General features: G+C 35.4%; 2 long non-coding RNA genes across 2 annotated transcripts; both read left to right on the plus strand.

Annotated features, from left to right (window-relative positions):
• The first annotated feature begins 13,280 nt into the window (after positions 1-13,280).
• LOC138338174 (uncharacterized) lies at positions 13,281-15,298 on the plus strand. Its single transcript, XR_011211579.1, has 2 exons — positions 13,281-13,453; positions 14,530-15,298. It is a non-coding gene; the product is annotated as an uncharacterized lncRNA (long non-coding RNA).
• A 1,143-nt stretch (positions 15,299-16,441) lies between these two features.
• Positions 16,442-17,329, plus strand: LOC101264363 (uncharacterized). Its single transcript, XR_743136.4, has 2 exons — positions 16,442-16,839; positions 16,971-17,329. It is a non-coding gene; the product is annotated as an uncharacterized lncRNA (long non-coding RNA).
• The last annotated feature ends 306 nt before the right edge of the window (positions 17,330-17,635 follow it).

Below are 17,635 nucleotides of genomic sequence, written 5' to 3' on the forward strand. Positions count from 1 at the left end.
AACACATTCAAGTCCAACCCTTTTCAATGATAATCAACCTCATTCATAAACTGGGGTTAGGTGAAGATGGGTGTTCATAAATATTTATTGAGATTTAGGGAAAACCTTTATGAAATACTTCAATAAACAAATAAACACATTTAAGTCATCAATAGTAATTGAATTTAGAAAATACAACTCAACATTGATAGTAAAACCATGAAATTGGATGAAAAACATGGAAAATGATGATGTTTGAAAACAAACTTTGAAGAGCCTAATGGGGAAAAGAGTCCCAAGAGTAAATAGCCTCCATACCTTGAGACCACTTGATGGATATTGAAGGAACTCTTAAATATTGATGCCCTAGAATGACCGTGTTATTCTTCTTCAATGGTGTCTTAGAGTAGAACCAAACACTATAGAGATGCGAGGGCTAATTGGGTTTGGAGAATTATGAGGTATTAGGTTAGTTTAATGACTTCAAGGAATATATAGTTCTAACATAACTAATTAAAACCATTCCTAACCATCAATTAATTAAATAAGTAATTGTCTAAACACCTCTAACTTATCCCCAATTTGATAGTGAAGTGGGGTCTCAAGACGAAACCCCGTCGACTTGTCGTCGACCCATCCACGGATAATCCTGGTCATTCTTAGTTTGGGTAAGAGGCTGGATTTTTGGGCCTTTTGGTGAGGTGGTTAGGTTTCAACCAATGATACCAAAGGATAGGGTGTCAAATGAGGTCTTGTTGTTCCACTTGTGAATACACACTGTAATTTAAAAGCTTTTTGAGTTTAAAAGTTGTGTCCTTCTCAAGGACCCTTTGGGTGGTACTTGGAGAGTTGTACCTAAAAATTTCAACCCAAAACACACACTAAGGTATATTCTAAACCTTTTCACCAATTTTGAATTTTATACGACTCGTCAAACCCCTTGAAACACATGAAGGCACACTAGTACAGTTTCACTAGTCTCTGGACGTCGTGGTTGCTTCTTTATGTTTTGATTCTGAAACTTCATAAGGAAGTTCATTACCTTTTATTAAGGTTAGAATCCCTTCTTAAGGCATACTTTGTGAAGTGAGGCTCTATACTAGGTCATTGAACATCCAAGGTGTAATAAGAATAGTCCGTAGGTAAATATACAAACCATAGTCCATGCCCGTAGTGTAACACTTAGCTTTTCAATTATGCACTCCAACATATGGACAGGATCTTACGGTCCGTAGACGGGGTCTCATAGATTGGGTCTGAGATAGGGCCAAGTTGTTTCATGGTTTATTTACCCAAATTTGAAACAATTATGAACATCTCCTACCCTAAGAAGGTATTTCAACATTAAACCATGCGAGTTCATCATCATAAGGCTTCAAAATAATAAATTTGATCTTTGTATAGAAAATTTATGAAATTTTAAGTTGAAAATCTCACATAGATCATCTAGTTCTGTTACTGTATCAACAGATTAACACTGTGCATTTTCCCAAATGAGTCTTTAATGAAACATTAGGATGCATTTATGGACGATAAAACACACATGGTAAAGACCCACTCCATATTTCCAAAATATTTAACTATGAACAAAAATTTATGTTTTAAAGAGGAAATCAGTTATCTTACACAAGTCAAGGATTGACATGAATGTATAGCAACATTAAAACTTCAATTAATCACGCAAAAAATAACCGAAGCCAGACACTGAAATAATATGGGTGAATGGGTTAAATTGGGAGTTTTGGGGAAGATATGAGTTGTAAGAGGGATGAATTAATGGATGAATCAAGTGATTTGGGGAATTTAAGAAGTAATTTGAGGGATTTAGGGGAGTGATTAACGGTTGAAAGGAATTCAAAATGATATGGAAATGAATTTGAAAATGGTGGTTATTAAATAGGAGAGATTTTGGGTCAGGTCGAGGAGGCGAGGGTTTGGACCTACGGGTCCCCTCTTACGGTCTGTAGGTTGAGTTACAATCCATAAGTTTGGCCATAACTCACCATGACACTTAGAAAAAATACACTGACATATCTGGGATCTATGGGCAACATATATGGTCCATAGAAGGAATGATAGACCGTCAACGGTGTTCGTAGACCATTCTTTTTGTATTTTCTATACACTTTTTAGGCACGGACCCTATGTCATATCTATCCAACACTATAACAATAAATTTAATCACTAAAAAGTAATAACTCTTGTAAAATATATCCAATAAACAAAGGAAACTTATGGTTTGCTAGATTTACACCCTGGGTTGCCTCCCAAGTAGAGCTTGATTTAACGTCACGACACGACGTAGACCTCTTTATTAGTAAGACTTCATCAATATAATATGTCTCAATAACCTGTTGAACACTTTCTTGGTTTCCTAGATACAACTTGATCCTCTGTATGTTCACCTTGAACCTTGTTCCTTACTACTTGGACTCGATCTTTCCCCAAAAAAAAGCGCAACCTAGATTTGAATCGAAGTACAAAATCACAAATGACAATATCTAGCTTTTCAATCCTTTGATCATGGTATTTATTTATCTTCTATTTACACTAGGCTGCAGTTTCATAGGCTTTAAGGTGAAACTCATCAATCAAATTGATGTCATTCAATCTTTGAGTTTATGTGGCGCCTATTCCAAATTAAGCTCTCCATTGCCAACATAGCCTTAATATCTATATCCATGAACAAATGACAAGACATCTCATATACAAGTTAGTATGGATACATACCTATGAGAGTCCTATATGCAGTGTGGCAGGCCCATAGATCATCATCCAACTTCCTTGACAAATTTTTTTTGCTATTCATGGTGTTTGCCAAGAATTGTTTGATCTCTCTGTCAGACATTTCAACTTGCCTACTAGCCTATAAGTAACTACATTGTGGAAGACACCATATTTCTCAAGCAATGTACTAAAAAACTTATTGCAAAAATGGGATTAGAACATATTTAGCAAACTTCTAATCTGAAATGGCTTGCTAAATAGTTAGCAAAGTCAGCAAACAGAGGAATGAGGTCATGGGTGGAAGCTAATACCTTTTAATATGGAACATATAATTGATTTCACCCTTTTACCAAGCTCGTGTAAAGCTTCATCTCCAATCTAGAAAAGGGATTGGCAACTTGGTTCTCTATCCCCTTTCTGAATTTCACTACAAAATCGACTTGTTGTAACAACAACACTCATCTAATAAGTCGAGGTTTAGAATCCTTTTTGTCCATTAAATACCTCAACAATGGACTATCCTTGTGCAATATCACCTTTGTCCCAAGCAAATAAGAGCGGAATTTATCAAAAGTAAACATCACAGCAAGAATCTCTTGCTCGGTGTAATTATTTTTTGCTGCATTAAGGGCTTTCCTTGCATACTAAATAGGTTGATGGGTCTTCTTACTCCTATGCCCCCAATACAACACCAACATCCACCCCACTATAATCGTACATAACATACAATGATTCCCCCCAATTTTGAGAAATAATGATGGGGGCAAAGACCAACGTCTTCTTCAAGTCTTCAAATGTCAAGCATCATCAAATTCAAATTTACTCTCCTTCTCAAGCATCTTGCACACAACGGATGAGCAAGTTATGAGATATCTTTTATGAACTTTGTATAAAAATCAGTGTGCCAAAGAAAACTTCTAACACCCTTTATAGAGATTGGTGGTGAAAGCCTTTCAATCACCTAAACTTTTTCTCTATCAACCTCAATACTATTACTCGAGATCTAATGGCCTTACTAAATACACTCTTTCACAATAAAATGGTACTTCCCCCAATTGAGTACCAAATTGCAATCTTCGAATCTTTTGAGTACCTCGGCTAGGTTGTTTAAAATATGATCAAAGGACTCCGACCATATAGAAATCATCTATTAACACCTCAATAGTTTTTTCCACTAAATCAGAGAATATCGACATCATAAAACGTTTGAAGGTGGCCGGTGCATTGCACAAACCAAATGGCATTCGTTTGAATGCAAAAGTCCCATTGGGTAAAGTTACTGTGGTATTCTCTACATATTCCGTTGCAATTGAGATCTGATAGTAGCCCAAATAGCCATCAATAAATCATATCATCCCTTACATGCAAGCCTGTCCAACATCTGAGCCAAGAAAGGCATAGGGAAATAGTCCTTTTTTTCCATGCATTCAACTTTCGGTAATCTGTGTAAACTCCCCATCCATTCATCGGTCGCATCGGAACAAGCTAGTTTCTTTCATTTGGGACCACGTAATACCACCCTTCTTGGGAACACACTGAACAGGGAATCCCAATGTACTGTGTGCGGTCGGGTAAATGACTCCAGTATCAAAATATTTAATAATCTCCTTCTTTATTACCTCTTGCATAGGAAAATTCAATCTTCTCTAATGCTCGATACTAGGCTTATGATACGACATGAGTTGAATTTTGTGAGAACAAATACCGGGGGAATTTCGATAATATCTTGAGTAGTCCACCCAGTATCTCGCTTAAACATCTTTAGTACTACTACTAAACACTCGACTTGTCTCCCATTATGATATGCGACGGTAATGACTGGGAGTGTTTTATTCATACAGAAGAATACATACCTCACATGCAGTGGTAAAGCCTTAAGCTACAATGTTGCTGCTTCCTCAATAGATAGCCTTGCAAGTGGGGATTTGTGATTCTTTCTGTCTAACTCCTACCTCTTCATTTTTTATCGGTATTCAAATCGCTACAATGCAGCCACCCACTCATCGTAGTCTTCTATGTCATCACTCTCAAAGTTCATCACAATTGTTACTAGTGACTCAACACCCAACGTTTCTTCAATCTGCACCTCAGACACACTGTCGACTGTATAAGTCATTGCGGTCACCGATTGGACTTCACCAATTTGCTTCATAGATCTGCCAATATTAAATGTACCTTCTTCCTTATTTATCCTGAACTTCATCTACCCCTTTTCCATATCAACCATACCACATCCTGTAGCAAGAAATGGTTTCTCAAAGATGATGGAACCTTAAAGTCCAATTCGCTATCAAAAATCACATAATATGTCAAAAAGATGAAGGAATATTCTTCCACGCCAATTGTATCTTTACCGTCCAATCAGCCATTACTAGACGCATCTCTAGTAGGATTTGTATCTCCCACAACAAGTTTTTCACATAAATAGACAAGGGCATAAGGTTTATGCTACCACCAAGATCACATAATGCCTTCGAAAAAATGATATAACCCGATACAACATGGAATAGAGAAGGAGCCAAGACAGTCCTTCTTTTGCACTAAGGACCTTTTAGAAATAGTACTACAATGCTGCAACCTATTATCATTTTCAAACTGCCATCTTCTTTGTAACCATGTTTTTCATGATTTTGGATATCCAGGAATTTGCTATAAAACTTCGACCAAATGGACATTGATAGAGAGTTTCTTCAACATATTTATAAACCCGCAGTATTTACCTTCTTCAATCTTTACTAACTTTTGTAAGAACAATGGAGGGGGTCTAGGTATAGGGACAACCTTTTGAGTTACTTCCGCTTCCTTTTCCATTATAGTCTTGGACTCTCCACTCACCTCTTTCACCTAAATATCCTATTTAGTTTCAATATCCACCCCATACGACATATGTGGATCAATGGTTTGCTTACTCTCTCGAGTAGGGACAGTCATACAATGCTCATCGTTTTTTAAATTTAGGATCGTGTTGATCATATGAGTGCCATCTTGGCATAGGTTCAATCTAGTACAACTCATTCAACTGTAGCTCAAGATGCTTGATTGACACTACGTGAGCATTAAATGTTTTGCCCCATACTGAATGCATCGTTGCTCATCTCTTTCACATTCCATCAGCCGCATCAAACCTCCTTATCATATTTTTCATCATGTCCTTAACACTCTATATTACTTCTAGCATCCCTAGGCGTAGACTCTCGAGCATAAGGTCTAACTCAATATTTTTTCTTCCCAAAGTTGTTCTTGTTGTAATTTTTCTCGCGGTTATAGTTCCCAACCCGATTATACGGACACTCTTAATTGTAGTTGCCATATTACCAACCTTGGTTACCTTTACCTTGGCGCCAATAATAACTTTTGGATCCTTATGTGTGTTGTTGGAAATTTCCCGTTTGATCATTTACCGCATACGCATACTCTTCACAGTAATACTCTTTTGGCGGTGGTAGGGTTCTAGTGAAATAATTCACTGCATTCACCTCCTCTGCATCCTTGCTCACATGCATAAAATACCAGCCCTAGTTTGGTTCACATATTCTCCATCTCTTCGTAAAGATCATCAGTGGATTGGTTGTCTTTTGTTTGAACAGAAAATGTGCTCCTTTAGGTGTTTGGCTTTCTATAGCTCAAACTTTGTTGTTACAAGAATATTTTCCATTTTGTCAGTGATTTGTGCCAACTAGTTTTCTCCATAGTGCCCTCCTGCAATAGTATCAAGCCTTGAATCACCACTGTCATCATGTCCCTGATAGGAGTACTCTTTCAATTACTCATCATCTATACGGTGGTTTGGCACACCTCACATGAAGGTAGTAAATCTATCCGAATAAGTACTTATAGACTCTCCAGGTTGAGCCACAAAGTTGTTGAGCTTATTATTTTTGTTCAACATCTTAGTTATTGGAAAAAATCTTGCCAAGAATGCATTTTTGAACTGATCCATGAACAAATCAAGTTGTAAGGAATATTATTGAACCATAGAGTGGCATCTCCGGTCAACGACATGGGGAACACCCTTGGCCTTATCACATTGATATCCCAATCTGGTCGACCTATGCAACTTATGCAGACGAAGTTAAGTCTATCTAAGTGAGAATGTTGATCATCTACTGGTAACCCTGCAAATGAACCTACCATAGTAAATATCTGCATCAAGATACTAGTAACAATAAAAGTATACCCCAGAGAGAGTGTTGGTAAGACTAGAGATCTATTAGACTCGGCAATATTCATGTTGACCCTTCCATGATCATTCAAACGAGCTCCTTGAGGATCATGGGGCCTTAGTGTGGTTACCACTCTATTATAAAGTGGAACCATGTTGTTACCTTCCATACCTTGTGGGGGTTGCAGCCCTACTCCATCACCTCCTCCAGTAGGGCTAACAGGCAGACCTTGATTATTCATTTTACGCAAAGTTTTGCCCAATTCTGGATTGTAAAGAGTGGGTGGTTAGCTTCTGCTCCATGTACTTGGCATACTCTAGAGTAAACCCTAAGAGAGACAAAAAAAATAAATTAAAATTATAAGAATTTCAATTTTGTTAATTAATGTATTTAAAATTCCTCAGTAGTGGTGCCAACATTTGATACACTTAAATCACACCTCCCTAAAGTGTAACACCCTCAAATTGAGCTAGGTTTAATTAGAGCCTAATATTTTTGTTATGATTTTATTAAGTACTAAAATGACTAATTATAGTTTTAAAAGTCAGTGTGTTATGTTTGGAGGAGTTTGGAGGTCAAACGTCTAAAAACGTCCAAGACGTTAGACAGTTTTGCGTTGGAATGTGATTGTGTATCTTAGAATTTTTCGGCTTGTTTTATATGTTTTTTGTATTTCCAATTGATATGAGAGGTTCCTAAAATGTATACTAGATTATTTGAGCTGGGAACGTCTGGGAAAAAATCCCCAAGGAAAAACCAAAGGGTCCTTTAGGAGGACCCGACCTTGGGCCAACAAGCTGCCAAAGGCAGCAACTTTTGTTCCTTGGTTAAATAGGTACACGTCGTGGACTTAGTCCTCCATTTACGTAGTGTACACAACGAATATTGAACTTCCATGGAATTTATTTTAACAAAAATCATGTGGGAACAGCATCGCTACGCAGACTTGTTCCCTAACAAAGATTCCAAAAAATGAAAGTTGAGTTTTACATGTCTAAAAGTCCAAATAAGTATGGGTATTTTTGTAACTTGGGTGACTTTTATAAACTTCTTTTAAAACCTATTTAACCTATTTCCAAAGTCAAAACACCAGCACCCAATAAGAAAAATTAAAACCCAAAAACTTTCTTCTCTTCCAAATTCTCCCAAAACCTCCTTGGGAGACAATAACTAAAGATAAAGTTAGGGGCTGGATTTGTATGGTTTATTTTCCAATTCTTCATGGGTGTTCCATCAATAAGGTATGGTGATCCTTAATACTTATTTATCCATTAATCTATGAAGTTAAATCAATGATTTTCATTAGTGATTTAAAGACCAAAATTCCCAATTTTGAATCTGCCATGATTTCATTGTCAAATTTAATTCCAAGTCATTCTGATGATGGATTTATGTTTAATTGATTTTTTAATTATTAATTTCAATTCAATTTTTTGAAGAACCCATGATTCTCTTAATTTCTCATATTGACCTATAATGTAGGTCTTGTGATCTTGATTTCATGTTTATAAAATTGTGATTAGATTGTATTAAATTGCTTATTGATATTACTATCTATATAAATTGAATATTCTAGAGGAATGATTGAAGATGATAATTAGCTTGGGGATTTTGTCAGTTGACTTATATTCCTTCTAATTAGCTCAGAATGTACATTGAATTGTGATGATTTGTATGATCCACTTATGTTGCGGTGTTAACATTCTTGTACATGATTATGTGATATGATCATAGCCTTGAAGGAATTAGATGCTAGATGAATTTATATGATGATTTCCATGTTTAATAAGCTAAAGGATATAGCCTTAATTCTAATATCATGTCTATGTGAATTGACGTCATGTGAAGTATATAAATAGTCTTCCACACTAGTTGTATGACCTGGGTAGGGAGATGATGTTATATGTATATATGTGATAATCACTTTAGGGTTATTTGTGGTCTATATGGATAATGATGATGAATATTCTTGTAGTATGACCCTAACCTATCAACTCCCTATATGAACGTGCTACTAAATTATACTAGGATTCTTCTATTCTAATGTTAAATATGCTCTTGTCTCTTATAGTGTAATATAAGTGAGTGTAGTCTATAGTACTTAATGCTATATAGATGTGTATGACATGAGACTTGAAGAATGTTGTACATGTGTTGTGATCTTTATAAGGTGGCTTTCTCAATGTTATGTGATAGTCATTATATGATTATATTGACCAATGTACACACATACTTAATTCATATCTATGAGTAGGATAGATTCATGATGACTAAGGAAATGATGGTTCTCCTATGCATCATTACTTATTTCTATGCATCCAAAGTATATGATTAATGAATTTATAAACATTTGTTCCTAAAGGTGTTTATGTGAAGGTAGATCTCACATATATGTACACACACACAAGCATGTATGAATGAAGTATGTAATGGTGGTCTAATAAATAAGTGAGAGTCTTGAAAGGTAATACTTAATTCTACTCTAAACTCGACTATAGTATGAATATGACATGATTATGTGAAAGGACATTCTCACATGATGTAGGTTCTATGATGAAAGGATATTCTTATCTTACATACCTTTGAGCTATATGATATATGAGGATGTAACTACCAAAGGCCTAATCTTTATGAAATAATGTTATATAAAGTCTTAATTATGTTTAAAAAGGGAATTTATTTCTTAGCACCTAAAGGGCATGCAAATGAGATGGAGGTCTCACGTTAGTAAGTTTTGCCTCGCACATAGATTATATCACGTTAGTAAGTCCAGATTCTCAAGATATGTGTTGCCTCATAAGATGGAAACTTAAAGTTTAGCAAGTCAAGGCCTATGGCAAAAACTCCTTGACCTTTAACTATGTGTCCACACAGGACTCTAGCTTAGTTAACCCTCTCTTTTCGGTGTAAAAGTAGAACACCGGATTCCATGTAGCTCACATGGTTTATTATATTATGGCTATGTCTCCCAAAGGTTAATAAATTAATTAAGATAAGAATATGAATTCTAATCTAAATTTCTTAAGAAGTGTATTTAGCATCGGTAGGATTATGGACCCTATCTATGCATTGCACTAAATGACTTCAAGAAAGGATAGTGTTGGAGCCTTTTATTAAGTAAAGACTTATTTTATGTATGAATTGCTTGTATGAATGCATGTTAACCATATATGAATTATGAGTATGCATGTGAATTGCACTTATGGCTTCTAAGTGAGTCTAGTTAGTATATGTAAAGGTATGGGACTCCATGTGTACATTACACAAGTCAGCTTGTGAAGGGGTTTTGAGGCTGGTTTACCTATGATATGAACTAAATTAGTTATAACTAAGGTTGTAGTAAAAAAAAAGGGTTAATAGATGATATTATGGAGTATGTGGCCTTATGTTTAGTTATAAATGAAAGTGTTATGAGTAGTTATATATATTATACCTAGTCTAGAATGACTTATTAGGTACATTATGTGGAAGTAGTATTAAGGGATGCTACAAACACATTGCACTAGCGTGACTTAGGAGTTGTCTTAGGTGATGGTCTTTTTGTGAAGTTCATGTCTACGATGTTCTTTTGACTTGTCAATATATGTGGTTGTGTTTATGAAGCATATCTATGAAACACTATTCTAAGGTGACCTGAAGGTTATACATTGTACTAAGTACACTTGAGGGCTACTTAAGAAAGGAAGTAAGATAAAGAGTAAGTAATGTACTGTATGTATTGAATTTGCCTTTAAGTATGATAAATGACTTTATGTGCTATAATGAGTAGTATTTATGTATATATGATGTATGTGAACTTTATTGAGCTTATATGTGTCTATGTTCATGAATTTTCCTAAAAAGACATGTTTAATAATTTCAAATGAAATATTATCTTTAAATTTATGATTTTGCATGGTTGTCATACTTAGTATGTTCTTGTACTAATACCATTCTTCTTTTTCTTTTGACTCAAAGTTTGAGTGTTGATTGCTAGAGGATGTCTCCTATGTGAAGATACTAGATAGATCTTCCACTTTCAAGAAGAGGGATCCTTATGATTCAAGAATTTCCCTGTGTAAATTTCATATTAAATTATGTAATAGCTTAAATATTAATTTATGTTATTAAGGGTCTTTCCCTATTCTACTCTATTGGTGTTGAATCTAAGATTTAAAAGAGACATAGAGTCTATGTATTTAAATTTTTTATTATTTTTACGATTATGCAATAAAAGATGTCTATGGCCTTGTCTTCAACCTCCGAGAGGTTGACGACTCCATGTGATGATTTGAGGATACAATAATTTCTAGGGTATACCCTTGGGTCGTAACAAAGTTGGTATCAGAGTATAAGGTTTTGTGTTTTGTCCTTAGGTTTCAAAGCATCGTATTGGCATGTCTAGTAGAGTCGCATTCATGGGTAGTGAGTCGCAACACATCTATGAGTGAGAGGCTATAGGAAGATAGAGTTTCACTTGTTCACTAATCTCATGTTGTGCCATAGAACTTAACTCTATATGAGATCTCTCTTATGTTTCCTATTCTGGTGGTCTTTTAGATAAGACTTCTTAGATTGGGATGATAACTCAATGCTTCACAGAGAAACGGTGAGTTTTGATACTTACCTTGGTTGTATGATTTGGTGAATATATGTGAATGTGAATTTAGTATATATCGATGCGATGCCATTTATGGTTCTAGGTAGTTTATGAGGAAGAAGATGCTATGTTGAGAAGCTATGAATATGATGTGCTTATAGCTTGTTAGTAGTTGTTATGGTTGAATGGAGTTCCCCTTAGAATTCTATAGGATGTTAGCATGATGTTATCATATAGGCTTGAAAAGTCTCGGAGAATGTGGTATATAGTGAGAAAGATGAATGATGCCTTTGTATACGTGATATGCTTCATAATTTTCCTTTTGTGGATTGGAATCTTTTGTATTTGGTTGCACCTAAGAAGGGAAGATACTATTGAGCCTTATAAAGTGATTGTGAAGTATTCTAGCTAATTGAAGAACCCTTATGACTAGTTAATGATTCCCTCTTAAGAGTGGTAAAAAGGGAAAAGGGAGTTTTATTCCATAAGTTAGAAGTATGATTACCCTAAGGTTACTTAGTGGGGTGATGTACCCCTTTCCTCTTGAAGAGAAGGAGAGAATTGAGGTTGACATACTTTGAAGTGGTTGGTTTTATTTTAAGTTTGAATTTTAGTATGTTCAATTGAAAAAGTGCTTAGATTGTACCTAGGTGTGGTTGGTTGCAAAGTTCAACCAAAAGTGATGAACATTTTAGGTTGATTTTCATTGGCCTCGACTTTGGTATTTAAGGGAATAATGTGATATGGAGTACCCCAAGTGGGGGATAATGTGCATGTATGGTAAGATTTTTAAAGCCCTTGATGTCCATCTGTTCAGTTCCCTTGAACTTCTCTAGGTTTAAAATCACTATGAAGTTATGGTAGGAAGGGTGTTCATAAGCTTAGATCTAAATAGAGGGATGGCGTGCTTAATTAATAAAGGTTTTAAGCTAATTTCTCCTAGAGTTTAGATGAGTTGCTCTTAAATAGGTTTATCCTAAGTGGGGGAGGATGATTTCATAAGGTTGTGGATATCTTTATTTTTTCCTTCTATTCATACTCACGCTTGAAACCGAAGAGTTCTTAAGTAGATTGTTCATGATGAGAGTCTTGCATAAAATTATAAGTTGCATGTTCTCCATATGTTATGCATGTCTTAAATGACACAATCTTATGCATGTTATGAAAGGTCATTATTGCATGAAAAGAGATATTTTGATAAATTTGCATGTTACTCGTGTTGTTGTGCATCCTTATATGATAAATGTGCAATTTCATATCATTAGATAACTTAATCATCATGCTTGATGTCAATCATACAGTGTGGTGTTTTGGCCTCACTATGAGAATGCTTTAAATAAGAAAAGATGAGTCTCTTTGAAAAAATAGTGACTTCTAAATTTTGGGGAGTGTTACTATAGGCTTACTCTTGAGGAGTCACTACAACATTTTAGGTCTACAGCCACACTTATTTTGGACTATATTTGTAAAGTGTTACCTAGAGTAGTTTTTGGAAAGCTTTTACAGTGTAACCAAATTTTTTAAATTTTTGCTACGATAATTTTGGCAACACTTCAAAAGTGTACTATTTAATGGTATAAGCTACACTTTATAAGTGTTGTTACAATATAAAATAAATGACTACAATAATTTGCATATATGACCACACTTATAAAGTGTCCTTTGTTTTAATTGTAAAAACAACACATTAAAAGTGTGGCCTTAAAATTTTCACTAAATTATAATATTCCCTCCAACATTTTTTACTCTCCCTCCCATTTTTATTGCCCAAAAAAAATAATTAATAAAAAATTATAATTGATAAAACCTTTTTCTTCTCGAGGGCCCATAATACTTTACACTTTTCTCCAGAATACGTTTTACTCCTTCTCCAGCTTTATTGAGTTGAAGACAAAGGCCTAATTGAAGAGTTGAGCTGAAGATGGAAAAATTAAGCTGAAGATCAAAGAACTTAGTTGAAGATTTCTTCAATAACTGCGATTCGCTTCTCGTCGTATTGTCTTAGGTCATTCGGTGTTTCCTTTTTCGTATCTAAGTTTAGTCTTATATAACTGTAATTGTCTCTATGAAATGCCTATGCATTATGCATTATTATGTCTCGCAAGGAAAGCTGATTGAAATATGGGGCATTTTGGTAAGTTGATTTTTACATTTTTCCCAAAACCTAGGGGGAGGATGGATAGCTGTGTTATTCATTACGACTTTGAGTTTTATCTACTTAACGATGTATTTTGTAAGTATAATTTGACTGGTTCTAAAAGGGTTTTACCCCTCTTTTCTTAAGATACCAATTTGTGCTGGGTGTTATGTTTTTAGTTGAGCCGAGTCGGAAACACCCTCTCTACCTTCGGTAAGGTCTAGGTGCACACTACCCTTCTCAAACCACTCGTGGAATTACAAAGGGTATGTTGTTGTTGTTACCAACTCATGCTTGGTATAGACACTTACCTGCAGTTGGCTTCTAAAACCATTTGATGATTCGAAAAATTCTTTCTTTGTTAATGGGAAATTCTATTTCACCATTCTACCACCAATGGTGGGTCTAGCAGAGTCGGAAAAGTTTCAAATCTGTGTAAATGCTCTTATTAGAGTTTTTCTCCTCTGTGGTGGGGTGTTGTATTATCTTATTAATGACGATGGTGCAACAGCGTCATTGTTGTATTCTCGTATGAGATGTTTAAGTCTTATCTTTGAGAAGTGAACTTGTGTAGTCTCCTATGTTTGCCTATGAGGATTCAAGTCAATATCTGCAACCTATACGAGGGAAGATGACTGATCCTGCTACTAAGAACTCCATATCCAAATCCTTGTATCGTTCTGTCTCTTTTAGTTCCATATGCAGTACCTTTTGCACCTCAACGTGTTTGTGGGGATTAGAAATCTTCTCCTGATCTATAAATTTCAGTAGATCTGCACTGCATTTCTTGTGGTGGTGGCATATGAAATTTGAAACTTTTCTTGAACTTCCATATTAGAATTGTTGTGACTGCATGGTGTCTTTTCAAGGTCTCATATTTCCCTTGTTAAAACCCACTGTGTTTTAATTTGTGACATGTCCTTTAATTTTTTTTGAAATCTCAGTTGTCATGACATGTGATAATCCCTGTGGAGAAACTTGATGTGGAGGGCTTAATGCTTCAGAAGGCAATTGTTATTCGCCACATGGATGACTTTTCTGCAAAGAAGGCCTCAAAATATGTTGGTTGCTCTATGGCTCTAACTACATTGGAGAGGATTGAGGAAGGGAAAGTTCGAGAACACACTGGTAAATTCATGTGCTTTTCCCTGTGGAATTCAGCTGTGTTACCTTCAACATATTACGTGGAGGGATCTTCGATGTGGTTGTTGTCATGATATTGAAGCATGGTCGTGTCTTTTAGAGATGTGGCCCAGAGACAAGGTGTACCTCTCTCATCAGAAGATGGCAGATTATAAGTATGTGCCCGGAGAAAATCCAATCTTTATGAATGAGAAGATGTCAAGAATTGAGAAAGATAGTGTGGTGCGTTTCATCGTGGTTGGAACAAGGTATGTGGAGGTGGAGAAGGAATTCCAAGCAGTCATGATCTTGGAGAGTGATTATCTCGGACACCATCTCACAAAACTCTGTGTATATTTGGGTTAGTCGCCATGATTGGCTCATTTTGACATAGAAGAGTCACTTGTAAAGCTAACTACTGTAGCTATATCTATGTTTAGTACTATTTGAATTGAAAGTGACTTTTCTGTTGATGTTGCAGAACCTCTCTGAAGTGTCTGTACTGATTTTGTTACTTAAGCCCTCAAGTGGTCATGTGAATGTTAAGGTGTACCATGTTTTCACAAATACATTTATTTATATTTCATGATACTCATAAGGTTATTACAATAAATTTTTATAGGAAACTTCTCATTCCCTATTAGATATGTTTAGTGACTTCATTTAGGAAGATTTGTGCTTTTCTAATTGGATTAGTGTTTTGGGTGTCATACATATGTTGCTTCTTAGTTTTGCTTTGCTTCCTTATTCTAAAAGAAATGGTTGCAAGTATTCTGAAGTATGGACTTGCTGGTTAATATCCCTACAGAACCAACGCCAGTTATGGCATTACTGTTCATCTTTTTCCTGCCAACTAACTGTAGTAAGATCAGGTAGTGTTTTTTTCAGCTTTTGATTTTCTGTCAAAACTGACTTTTTGTGCAATATAGGCAGAGAAAGGAGGACATTACAGGTGCATTTTACAAAAAAGTTGATTCAATCAGTAGAACATGTTATGATATGTCAAACGATTTTTCTGAAAATAATGGGTAGTGACAACACTCATAGACCTGAAGGTGTATGGGGGGGAGGTTATCTGATACTTCCATGTAGTTTTTCTAGTAGAACTGGTTGAACGCTTGCCGTAGTGTATGCCTCTAGCTATATGCTATGATGTACATATTATTGCATTTGTCCTTTTTCAAAGAGAACGAAAGTTTGTGCTACTGATAGGGCGCAAACAGTGGTCGAAAGAACTTGTTCAAAGAAGGGTGATATGGTTCTTGCTCAATCTAGTCCTGATAATTCATGGAACCGAGCAATGGTATGTGATCCAATAACTCTATTGCTCTTAATTTATTTTATTTACTTAGTCCCATACGCCTTTAAACAGTTGAAGATATGACTTGAATTACTAAGTACCCTAACTTTGTGTTATTCTATTATATGAATGTAAATTACTTGTTTGGTATGACGTCAAACAATTGAATATATAGTTATGAATGTCTATTCTTCTTCTGGTACCATTCTGTTTTTAGGGTGCGTCATAATAAAATGTTATCACTTCGTGGTAAGAAAATTGAACACAACTTATTAATAACTAGGTGTTGTCTCTCGAATTAATTTGGAACTGTGATATATTATATGCAATTTGGAAATAATATGAAACTTGAACTGTAATCTGCAATCTTCAGTTTGGTTTTAATAGTCCAAAAGAAGTATAATAGCGACTTGAATTTGTTCGTCAGGAAGCAGTGGATTCTTATAATAGAGAGAAGCATGCCAGAGATACAACAAAGAAACTGCAGGTTTCCCTTTCAGAAGAGCTCAACAAGATACTGCAAGTGGAAATCAGAAGGCAAGAAAGAATCTCAGGCATATTTGTTTGGCTTCATTACAGTGTTGAATCAATTGGTAAGAGCATAGCTTTAAAATCCTAATATCTGCAAATCCAATCACTAAGTAATACATACAAGGGGTTACAAGAGTACAACAAAGAGTTACAGGATTATAGCACTAGGCTTCAGATTGACCTTGGTACAGTCAATGAAACACTGAAGCACGTGGAGATAGAGAAAGCTGCAGTGGTTGAAAATATCAGTGGACCAAGGGGCCATTATACTGCTTTATAGGAACATCTCACTTCTTCTAGAGTAAGTCTTTGATTAGTTGTTTCATCAGCTATTGCTATTAAAGTTGCTTGCATCACCAGTAATACTTTCATGAACTGTTATTATAGAATCTATAAAGTGAACTAAAAACGCAGTCTACAATCTTTTATCAGGAACTGCTGCAATCGGGAACTGATCAGGAACTTTTCGCCGCCTCAGTAACTTTTGCAATCTGATTTTGTTGTACATTTTAAATTTGTAGGGAAATGGAGGTGATCAAACTTGAACGGTCGCCACAAGTCAACTTGATCTTATTTATGTGGGTGGTGAAGAGTTTTTGAACTATTGTGAAAGACTGAATACATTATGTTCGATTTTGTGAAATATATTTATTGGTGGAATATATTGATCTATTGTAAGAGTACTTTTTGAACTATTGTGTACACATTTAGAATATTGTTTTATAAGTATGTGCATGTACACAATATTTATTTTGTTTTGAAGTTTATGGAAACTCTATAAATTTGAATTACTTATTAGGTAATTTAATGCTTGAGATTATTTATTGAAAAACAATATTGGTCAATTTTACTTAGAAATTGTGGCATATAAATTGTGCATGCACGTAAGGCAACACTTTTAAGCGTAGCTGCAAAGTGTGACCTTTTTGCCTATTAGGCTACACTTGAAAGTGTCACTACTAAGGCTACACTTTTAAGCATAGCTGAAAAGCATGGTCTTTTTGCCTTTAAGGCTATGTCTAAAACTGTAGCTGATAAGGCAACCTTTTAAAGCGTAGCTGCAAAAGTGTGGCGTTTTTGCCTTTTGGCAATGCTTT

This window comes from Solanum lycopersicum, chromosome 9 (assembly GCF_036512215.1).
Source record: "Solanum lycopersicum chromosome 9, SLM_r2.1".
Classification (NCBI taxonomy): domain Eukaryota; kingdom Viridiplantae; phylum Streptophyta; class Magnoliopsida; order Solanales; family Solanaceae; genus Solanum; species Solanum lycopersicum.